The sequence below is a fragment of the Triticum urartu genome, chromosome 1 (assembly GCF_003073215.2).
Source record: "Triticum urartu cultivar G1812 chromosome 1, Tu2.1, whole genome shotgun sequence".
In the NCBI taxonomy this organism is placed as follows: domain Eukaryota; kingdom Viridiplantae; phylum Streptophyta; class Magnoliopsida; order Poales; family Poaceae; genus Triticum; species Triticum urartu.
Window position 1 is genome coordinate 482,705,157 of NC_053022.1, and position 12,237 is coordinate 482,717,393.

Consider the following 12,237-nt stretch of genomic DNA (forward strand, 5'->3'; position numbering starts at 1 on the left):
TCCCCGTTCTGATTTGTTTCTTGGCATACAGTACGGTGGTCTCAGATGATCCTTCAAAGGAGGCCACAGAGAGCAGCGATTACTTCTTGGTACAGGGAGTTATCGACAACAGCGAGGCACTTGGAGGTATGGTGCCATCACTGCTCAGCTTCCCCCATGTTTCCTTTCAGTTTAGAGCTTTCACTTCCTTTAGCCAGGTTTGCAATTTCAGATTGCCAGCTACCTTTCATTGGTGTATATGCAAGCAATAGAGGTTTCTTGATCAATTTGGTTATAACTTTATTCTCTTGTTTGATCGGCACATTGTTTTAGTTATCAGAAAGGTAAACTGGCCATGTGAAAATAAACTAGCTTCTTTTGGGGAGATTTTCTGTGATGCTATATGTTTTTTGTACAGCAGAGCATTTTGCTGCTATGTAAATAAAATTTTGTGTCCAATATCTTACTTTAGCTGATGGTTTGCTACCTATATCACCGGCTTGCATGCTTTAAGAAGGAGATTTAATATGTTGGTCATTCATATCTCTGGCCATGTGTGATGAAAAAAAAAGTTAATTGCTAATGCTTTATTTCAGAAAACCAAATCTGCACCATGCCGATACGCTTCATGATGAGCGTGCATTTGTCATCCCACACACTCTCAGGTTATTGTTTCACCCCTTTTGATACTTTTTTATTTGATGACTTGCTCAAGCCAAATTGTTTTTCTGCATATTCCTACATATGTGCTCCAATCCATGATAGTGTTTCACCCCTTTTGGTAGTTTAAAAGTTCCAATCCATGTTTAAGTGAGGTCACACATTCGTCAAACTGAGAGTTGCTTCAGCTTGTGCCTACCTGTGGCCTGTGGGCTTGCTTTTTTAGATTCATTTGATACTGCTTGCATGCTACTGTAACTCTTATCATGTACTGACTGTTAACTCTTATCCTATCCTAACTGAAACTCATTATCCAACTTGCCCCAACGATGTTCTATTTCGCAAAAGCTCGCTCCTTTAACATATATGGTGGTTCTTTTCATGTATTACTTAAATGGTTGATGGCCTTGCTTGATGCTTGCCATGTGTTTGATCGTTCACCTCTGATGCCATGTTTTCTCCATGCAGATGTCTGGTAGAATTACTAGAAGTAGCAGATCTATTCTTTATTTGCTATCCTAGCTTGCCGTCAGCTTACACCAATGACCTAAGGTATGATGTTGGATAAATAGCTATTCTTAGAGGATGGATCCAGATATTGCTTAATTTGCTGGTTCTATACTTGGCTGCATTTTTTTTACTGAATGGGACTCATTGTTACGTCGTTTGACATATATGTGCATTTTCTTCAAGCCTTAAAGTGTACTTAGCACAACATACAGACACACTTTGATCGTGGCATTAGCTTATTAAATTATCTAAACTTGTATCTCAGTACCTACCACTGTAGGTCTATTAAGTCTTATGTAGAGCCATATATTTGATATTAACTGAAAAATAAGGAGGTTACCTTTTCCTTTACACACCTGGAACCAAATTGTACCAATTGTATCTAGGTGCAGTTTCAGACAAGATACAACTCAGTAGCAACAGAATTTGGCCTTTGCCCTTAAATGCACGGTTGCTACTTCATTGTTGTTTCGCTGTTGTTACAAAGATAATCTCCATGCTTTGTTGTGTAGTTGGCGGTCCTGTGAACATGGATTTTTATCTATAAAACGTGTATTGAAATCTTGAGAACTTCGGGCCTGACATGTGTTCATGCACTTGGTGAGGAACATGAGACCTTTAATGTCTATTAAGTCATGTTTTTGCACAATTCTTGGGTGAAGCTTTACCGAACAATATAACGCTTCTAAGAGCTGCCACTTTTACACTAATAATGCAGTGTAGAGGCCTGTGTGCAGAGCTAACGAGGAAAATCCACAGCCATGGATTTAGTGACTTCACAAGGATAGCACATAGATGAAGACTTGCCTTTTTTGTATGTGATGTGATTTCTTCGGCAAAAGATACCTAATACTATTTATTACAGTCCATTTGACAAATAAAGTATATGAGAAGGACACACAACAGACATTGTTAGATGTTTCCACTTTTGTAGTTCCATAGATGAAGATTTCTGGCCTTCACAGGCCGTGATATATCACATATTTGAGAATGGGCTTTTCATGTCTCCTTGTTATGCTAATTGAGACTTCAAGCTGGGGTGGAGGGGCATGAGTCAGGAAGCCTTCCCAATCTGACGGTACCTCCTCCTCTTCGCCGCGTCGTGGCCTCCTCCTCTTCGCCGTGTCGTCGCCTAGGCCACCTCTTCGCAGACCATGGGAAGGTGACGTGAGTGTGGTCGATGGCAGCGGGCCGTTCCAAGCACTCACTTTCCATTGATACCGATGACCACAGCGGGATGGATCCAGCCGCCAAGATGCAGAGCGGCGGTCGATGGCGGCAGGCCTGCGAAGCTGCAGGTAAGAAGGTGACGTGGCGGTGATTGTTTTACTGCCTGCATTTTTTGTTTGAGCAGCTTCTGTATTAGCTTGAGCTAATGGAATTGGAATCTTCTGATTGTTAGGCACATTGCAGGTTAGTAAATCTGATGATGTGTGACACCAGTTAAATCTTCATCATTAGAGAATGATCCTGATACACGCACACTATTCTTTCTCACATACAAAAAAGTTTTTTAAGGGTCACACTTACACATGTTGTGTTCACATGTTAATTGAACTTCGCCGCGTCGTGGCCTCCTCCTCTTCGCCGTGTCGTCGCCTAGGCCACCTCTTCGCAGACCATGGGAAGGTGACGTGAGTGTGGTCGATGGCAGCGGGCCGTTCCAAGCACTCACTTTCCATTGATACCGATGACCACAGCGGGATGGATCCAGCCGCCAAGATGCAGAGCGGCGGTCGATGGCGGCAGCCTGCTCCCAAGCTGCAGGTAAGAAGGTGACGTGGCGGTGATTGGTTTACTGCCTGCATTTTTTGTTTGAGCAGCTTCTGTATTAGCTTGAGCTAATGGAATTGGAATCTTCTGATTGTTAGGCACATTGCAGGTTAGTAAATCTGATGATGTGTGACACCAGTTAAATCTTCATCATTAGAGAATGATCCTGATACACGCACACTATTCTTTCTCACATACAAAAAAGTTTTTTAAGGGTCACACTTACACATGTTGTGTTCACATGTTAATTGAACACTGGGTGAATTAAATATATATCTCAACTACTATTGATATTCATGGCTAAAACTAAATTTCTTATTAAATTTGCTGCCCATGTACATGCGGCGCTGCTTGTGGATCTCCACAGTTCATGACAACTTTGCTGCAACTCACAGTAGAGCTGGGATGCCACAAAAGATTGTTGCTGAGCTGAATAAATGCTGAAGAATCTTTTACGGGAGAGAAAATTGATACCATTCAAATTTATAACACTACAAACCTGAAATCACATCCACTATTTGTTATCCTAGAAATTCCTTTCCTATAAAGAAAGGACTACCATTCATGGGTATGCATGCCCTCATATGTTGCTACTCCTACATGGAAACATGTGTTAATACTCGGTGCTTTTCTTCTAACTGAAATATAGCTCGAGTTCAGTTACATTATGTCTGCTTCTTAAATTTAGTGCATTTGTTTTTTTGGTGCCCTCCTTCTGGGGTTGATAATATATAAGTTGATGCATCTTCTGCTAGCTTGTCACACTGTTTCTACTTGGCAAGGTCTGTTATAGATTATATATTCATTCAAACATGTATGTGATCTGCTTCCTTTGCCAGCGTCAACATATGTATCCACCACCCTCTCAATTCATTCATATTCTTTCCTTTTTAGTTGCAGTGACGCAAGATATACCCTTCTTGGAGAAGGACGTTCTGTGATCGCGTGATCGTATAGTTAGCTAAGGAGGCAAGCCATCAGTGTGAGTTCAGGAAGAGGTGACAGAGTAGGTGTGCTTGGTTAATAAGCTAAGGAGGCGCGCCATTAGTATGTAGAGTTACAACTAAACTGTACCGAATTTGTGTGACGTAGATCACTAATGACGATGCACAGATGACTTGATTAAATTTAGCAAAATAAGTTATCCTTGCAAATCTCCTGATCGACAAGCTCTTTGCCAATGGTCGTCGCGCTTCAGTGGTAGGCAGTGCAGTAGCAAGGTAGAAGTTGCTTATATGTGCTAAAATACTCCATTCATATTATCTCATATCAACATACAACGATGCATCAATTCTTTTCATTATGATTTTCTTATCTGCCATCTGCAGAGTGCCCATGTATAGTTATGTAGGTCGTGAGTGTGGTTGTAAATTATGCACTACTCCTGGTGGTTACAAGCCTTCATCTCTACAAAAACATTGCAATGAGGTTGCCTGGTTCCGACAGGGATTGAGGTAGTTTGCTTCCTGTCAGAGATTGAGGTTTCCATCGAGAAAGTCAGGTTATCCATCACATGTTTGTTCAAGTATCTCGGGGGAATGATATGTCAGATTATATGTTACTTATAAATTGTTTGTTTCCTTGAAAGTTACTCATTTTTGTTGGCGTTGTTGTACAAGATCAACTGTATTTCCATTGTCGTCATCTTTTTGTGTGAGCTAATTTGTAGCAGAATGAGATGTGGGATCAAACTACTCAAAAATGTTTTGTACCCTTTAGAGCGTTTATTTGTCAACTCCTTTTGGCTGTTGCACGTGATACAGTTGTAATCTCTTGTTACCATCTTCACACAGAAGAACATATAATAGCATGCTTGAGCATTGCCTTCTTATTCTACCTTCTGAATAAAACCACAAAATTTCTTTCAGTTCTTTTTGAACCATGCAGGAGGACTGCATGTATTATATTAAAGATAGAAGGAGAAATACACGACCAACGCCCATCAGAGTTACAAGAAGGACAACCTAAATTTCAGCAAACAAAAAGACCCAAAACCCTGACCACCACAACTGTCTACAAAATCCTCAAATAGAATGAAACTAAAATAATACAAAACGATCTAGACTTGCTTCTGCCCAATGCATCGCGTCAATCTTGATCTGATTGATGATTCCTTGAAGCGGTGTGTGCGAGTTTTCAAAAATTCTGCCATTTCTTTCCCTCCATATACTCCATATAATTAGTGGTACCATAGTGTTCAAGGAATTCCTTCTAGGTCCATGGACTATATTTCTGGCCTCTTGCCACCACTGCTGGAAATCAGAAGCATTTTGAGGGATGGCGTCTCTCAGTTTATTTATTAATAACCAACCTCAACAGCAGCCTGCTTAGTTTATTTCTCGCTGCACGAGAAGTCGTTCATTCAGTTCTACATCTTTTGGAGTATTTGTTAAAGATATACTTTGGAAAATGCCTTTGAGACTGAGCTTCTGTCAGGATAAGTACATAACGCGCATTTTATTTGCCATTCCAAGTATGTGCTGCAAAAGGGAACAAAGGGCATTTGGTCTTAGGTGCGGTATTTTCTGCTAACAGTCTTCCAGGTTAATTCTTGCACTAGAAAGCCATCGGTCTTTTAGTTGTTCTCCATTGGTTCCTAACAACAACATGGTCACTTTACTGTACAAACACCTTTATGCAGTATACCTTTGCTTTAATTGATAGATAATGGCTCTCTGTTATTAGCTCCATCCTCTTGAGTATCAGCCTCTGTCAGGTTATTTGTTTTCCTGCTTGTGCTTTATCTTCTCCGGCTGGTTGAGCTAGGACATTGGGTTTCTTCTTTTAGGGGGAAAGTGTGTGATTTTCGAGTATGCTGGCTGATAGCTTTTCTTCCTTCGGTGTTTCTCAATGGCCTTGTGAAAAAAATCTGAACGACTACCTCATGGGTTTTGTTTGCTTTGGTGTTCCTCATAGGCTTGCACATAAAAGAACCTTTTTCTTTTTTGTTTTCTTACTGCTTCTATATACCTTCATGAAAGGAAAATTTGATCTTTCTAAGGTTATTTGTAGAAAAAAAGGACTGATTTGCTCGGTTTTCAAATCAAGCTTCTCAGAAGGGTCCAAAGCCATTCTTCTTTGGGGCCAAGCTGTATGTGTGTAGCGGTGCTCTCCATGGGCGGCATGGTGCTGTCGAACACCAACAAAGGTGAGGCTTCTCTAAAACTCTTAAGAAAATTAAGAAATGGCATGGTTTGGTAGCATGATAGATTAGATTGTCCAGTGTCCCGTGCGGTTGTTCGGTTGCATAGTACAAACAAGTATTAAAATGGTTAGTTCTTGATCATCTGTAAATATTCGGGAAGTAAACTTTTGGTGCTTTAAAGACAACTCTGTGTATACTAAGTGAGGTATTAATATGGTTGCCAAATTTCTTTGAGCTTGCAGAAACAGGGGCGTTTTGTTGTCCAATTTTAGTTTCACTCAACTTCCAATGCCGAATATTTCAATGTTGAATCATTTCCTATAGCCTTCAGGTCCATTCTTCTTTTCTGATTGGGTCGTGTTAGCCCAGCAGAGTAAAACTAAAATTGAAGGATGATTGATTAGGCAATGATGTTTGTTGCTTAATTTTACTACTTGGCATTTGTTTCAGTTATGAACAATTCTGGTTATGATTTCTGCACTGCATAGTGTTGCTTGCTTATTATGATATTTTCTTTTCACTACAAATAGATATGCACTTGCTTTTGGATCTTTAGTGCTTCCCTTTTGATGCTATTAAGAATATGTCCCTAAGCGGCTGCATTTAGTTTTTTATATAATCAACTGAAATAGGGAGAAAAGATGCCGATCTTCTCTCAAAGACCACACCATTGACGTCTTCTTTTGATCTTCGGTCTCTAAATATTCTTACTTGCATGGTTTGAATACTTGGCTCGCTCTCGCCCTTTGCGCAATTGGCGCAACGGGTCATCTAGTTCCTAGCTAAAACCAGAACGCCACAGGAGAAAATGATGAGACATGCTTAGACACTGGATAGGATTTGGTGGTGCGGCGGATGGTGATTTGCAGCTCTCCCTCACGATTGTACTTGACACCAAAAATGGTGATGCAGAGCATGAAGCCATTACAGTCACCAAAGGCATCATCTAACTCCAGTTCTTCACGTACCAAACTCTCAACAAGGCAAAACATGGTGCTCCCCATGTATGTGAGGGTGGCACCCGAGTGCTTGAGGAAAAGTTTCTCCTTGCCCATCTTCCAGTCAGGTTGCATGGTACCTTTGTCGGTGCAGGAAGCCACTTGGCAGGAACAAATGTACCCATCCTTGTGAAGGCCAACCCCATGCATCCAGCTCACTGTCAAAGTAGCCTTGTCCTTGGAAAGGCAATGCCCATTCCCCAAGACACCTCCACTCTTGGCACCTGGTGTCAAAGGAGAAGGTGCGATGCAGATAGCGCCTGCTGCTGGCAGACATGAAGATGGTGTGTCCATCCGGGTGCATGGCGTAGGAGTTGATGATGCCATCCTTGCTGAATGGCAGTGGTGAGGGCACGCTTGTCCAGCACCAGTCCGTGCTTGGATTTGAAGAATGTGGATCCTTGATGCCCACAGCGGACATCACCTCAAATGACTGTCGCATTTCCTTGAAGCTATACTTCAACACATACAGCTGCATGTTGGCAGTAGCCACAAAGATTTTAATGCCTCCGAGCAGTCCATCAGGGAGAGGAGGGCCGATCGCCAATCCGGCTGTCTCTGTGTTGTAGACCATGGTGCCAGGGTGTTTGCTGCTCGCCATGAAGATATTGCTGCCCAGGGCAGCGAAGTACATGGGATAACTAGGTGAAGCTGACACTAGCCGGAGAACCGGGGGCTCCAAGTCCAGGTCGGAGCTGCTGTCCAAGGTGTCGATGTCAATCTTGTAGATAGCAAAGCCCTTGGTCCAGTCATCTAGCGCCAGATAGAGGTGCTTCTGCCTCTGCACAGACCGCAACTTTTTGTCGGCGCGGTCCCTGTAGTTTACCTGCTCCTGCCGACGCTTGGACATCCCTCGTCCCAAGATCTGCTCCTCCGAGTTGGTCTAAAGACTCAATTTTGGTCGCAATCGAGGTGTATAGGGCAACACAAACAAGACAGATCTGGAACAGGTGCAGACCTAATCTGCAATCGATCTGACGGGGGCTTCTTTGACCTGATCTGCAGGTTCATGTTTTAGTTATATAGACCCTGTCTGCCTAACTAATCCAAATCGAATTAAGAAACCGACTCTGCTTGCAACCGAACACAAGAGGGAAACACATATATACCTCGGCAGAATCCGAGCCGGCCGTGTGGTTGAATCAGAGATAGAGACGGGGACCGAAAGCAACACGGTTGCAAGACCTCAGCGCGCCGCCGCCGCCTTCGACTGGTTGAGGATCGTGGGAATGAGACTCGCCGAGCGAGAACGCGTTGATCAGGACGTCGACCCGATCGAGGGTCGTCGGGATCGACGCACGGAACTAGTAGGAACGCAACCCTCAGTGGGGCGCTGTGGTTGGTCGTCGGTGGGGCGGCGCAGGCCTGCTTCTGCTGCCGTCTCCAAATCGGGTTGTGTCGTACTTCGATTTCTACTTCTGCAAGTCATGCTCGTCAAGTTCTATTTTCGTAGCGCTCTAATTGATAGCGTGAACCTGTAAACCTCTATGTGTTTGATTAATTTTCAGCAATAGAATTGGGGGGCCATGGTTCTTAATTCGAGAATAAACCGATGTCTATATTTTGCCACTGATCCTCGACCCTTTCCTGTCCCAACTATCGTGATTTATTCTGCCCCTCTGAATAAACTGAATAGTTCCAGTTCAGTTTCAGTTAGTATAACCTCTTATTCTTTCGCCTTGGAGAGCGGAGGAGCGAAATCATCTAAGTTTGTTGGGTTGGATTCAGGGTGTAGTCATCTGATTGTATGAACATACGACGTTAACCTCTTATTCCTGTTTCAGTTTTTTACCTGTAGCACATTATATGCTAAAGCAAGTTTCTGAATGATATTTAGGATAATGAGTGGTGCACCAAGGAAGAAAAGGGTGGAGCTGCAGTTGTCAATGACCTTTGGTTGGACCATTGCCTCAAGCAAGGACGCTTAATTCCTGCTGGGAAGGTACAGATTGCTTTTATATTGCATCTGCTGCAAATCTTACATCTTACATTCTTAAGAAGTTGATCCCCACTTCTAGCAATTCTCTTTACATGCACAATTTCCACATCAAATGCCACGTCAGCGTTCAGTTTCCAAAACAACAACTCTCGGAAAAAAATCTGGTACGACCGGGTCGCACGCAGCCAAACGTGAGACCATAGCGACCGCGTGACATGTGTCACTACGAATCTCAAAGCAGACAGCGTAACCTTATCCCAAACCGGAGAGTAGATCGAGCGTGTTATCAAATTCCTAGCCCAGATCGATGCCCAACCTCTCCAACGCCCCCAACTCATGCCGCCGGTGTGCTCACTCCGGCTGGTCGCCACATCCCCGCCGTTAATCGATGCTCACAAAAAAAAAAGGCTCCAGCCACCGGTGTGATCCACTCGGGTTGCTCGTCACATCGCCGTCGGTGTGCTACTCTGCTCGGCGTGCTCCATGCCCGTGGGCAACGGCCGTGTTCGATGGCGGCCCAGGTCACGGCATCGTCGAAGCTGCTCGCCGGCGTGCTCCACGACGCCGACCACAAACTCTCATGCCCGTGGCCCTCTATCCCCGCCGGCACCTGCAATGTTTTTCGGTGGCATAGCTCTCGCGACACCGCGCCACTGCCCTTGTTCCACCGCAGTTCATGGCGATGGTCCTCCACACTCACGGTGCCGCCAGCGTACTATGCAGAACAAGTTCATGTACATTTTTTTTTTGTGATTTGAACTTTAAAAACTGAACAAAGGCAGCTCCTGTATATTTTTCTTCTGAATTTTATCTCATACAAGATGTGGCCTACGTTGTAAACGAATTTGTGTGTGAATGAAAGCCGTGACAGTACAATGACATTTTTAGTGTTGTGAACTTGCGACATACATTTCCAGTGAACGAAAGATGTGGCCTATGTTGTAAATGAATTTGTCCACTCTTGGTATAAATGTGTTGTGAGTTGTGACATTTCCAGCGTATATGTGCTGCTGTCAACTCTAGGATAAATGTACAGGGACATTTGCATTTGCCTTGAATATGCTGTCAACAGTTTGGCATGAACAATCTGTCAAGGTTTGCCAAAGTGACAAATCCAAAATGTTTGACAATATGTGTTGGTCAAGTCAGTTAGGAACAAAAGCATATAGCTACAGAAGAAAATGATAGCCTCAGTTTTATCTTGCAGCAAGTAAATAGCACCATTTGGCATGAACAAAACATTCCCAGCTAACAGAACATATGCTTGACAAAATTTGTTCAACATTGTCAGGTGAAATAGTAGCACATGGCAGCAGAAGAAGATGATAGCTTTAGATGAAACACTAGCACATGGAAGCAGAAGAAAATGATGGCTTCAGTTTATGTCGCAGCAAGTAAATAGCACCATTTGGCATGAACAAAACGTTCCCAGCTAACAGAATATATGTTTGACAACATATGTTCACCATTGTCAGGTGAAACACTGGCACATAGTAGCAAAATAAAAGGATAGCTCCAATTTTGTGCTACACCAAGTACATAAACCATATAGCTGACATGCCCAGATAACTAGCATTGAGGAACCAACAAGACATTATGAACCAACGCACGATCGGCTCGTCACGGCTCCTTAATGTACTAGCACCATCGTTGAAATCCAATTGGCGAGCGGCCGGCGGTGTTGTGCCATCTCCATGAGCTTGAAGCAATTTCTTGTAAATTCTCCTTGGATAGGTGGGCCTAAAAATGATGGATACTCTCCAGATGCCATGGGTATTGATGGATTTGAAGTACCAGCAAAATCAAATTCCGAAGTGCCAACTGCGGACGGAACAAACAAAGACTCCTTTCCTGGATAATTTGTACCTTTTCCTGCACATTGTATGTACATATAAGAAATAGAAATGAAACCTTCCTACTTATTCACATAGAACAATTAAAGGTACCTTTTTTTCCCCTTTCTTTGCTCCCTCTAGCACATATTTTGTTCTTTTTTACATTGGACCTTTTATTACTGCTGCAAGTGTAAGTAGCAGAATCAATCAAGATAGGCTTCAGGAAGGAAGGAACATGGAGTAGCCGTGGGCGGAGAGGATTCTCTAGGGAGGCTGACAGTGTGCTGCTCATCCACGGCTGGCTATTAGTCTCAATCGTTGGCAACTGCTGAGAGGTAACTGAATCAAGAAAGAGAGGTTGTGCTTGTTGTGGCATGTGTACTGACGACTAAACTTTTTTTTGAAAAACAAACTTGAAACTTTATTAATTAGAAATAACTGTTACATCGTCTATTAAGAGAGTTACAAGATCTTCCATGGGCTCCTCTATCCAATCCCTAGTTATGGAACCTTTTGCTAATCTAGCAAGCTCATGAGCTACTTTATTCGCTTCCCTGTTACAATGTTCAAAACTGGTTTGAGGAAAATCACAGGCCATAAAAAAACAATCCTTAAAAATTGCAGCAGCTGGTCCCGCAGACTGTCCTCCGTTCTTCATTGTGTCAATGACCTCCATATTATCAGAATTGATGATTAGACGATTGCAGCCCGTCTTTTGTGCCAACAGTAAACTAAATCTGAGTGCTACCGCCTCTGCTGTCAGGGCATCCGCGCAGTACTGAATCCTTCAGTTACCACTTACTATGAAGTTTCCTTTGTCATCTCGGATAACAGCACCTGCTGTGCCTCCTAGTTGATCACGATCAAAAGAAGCATCCATGCTCAATTTAACGAAACCCTTAGGAGGTCTGCACCATCCTTCATTCTTTCTCTGTGCTTTAGGAGAGTGAGCATTTACATAGTTCGATGTTATAGCCCGAACCCTCATTGAGGTTTGGGATGCCTCTTGAGACTTACCATGATTGGAGTAGCCGTGGACAGAGAGGTGGTCTGATTAGGATCTGAAAGAACGGGGCGTGGGGCGTGGGAAACGGGGTGGGCTGGAATTCGAGCGAACACTGCGTTGAGGTTCGTAGTTACACATGTCACGCGGTCGCTGTGGTCTCACGTCTGGCTGCGTGCGACCCGGTCGTACCAGATTTGTTTCCACAACTCTCCCTCTCTATCTCCCAGCGCTAAAAGGTCGTTTCTTCTTCCGTATCCTTATTTTTAGGATCTTCTTTTTCCTGTAACGGACGAGGCCTCCTATTCTTATCTGCCGCCGCCTTGGATCGAGCTCCGGCATGGGAGACGACTCGATGCCTGCCACCACGCCGCTCCTAGAGGGCGCCGCCGCAC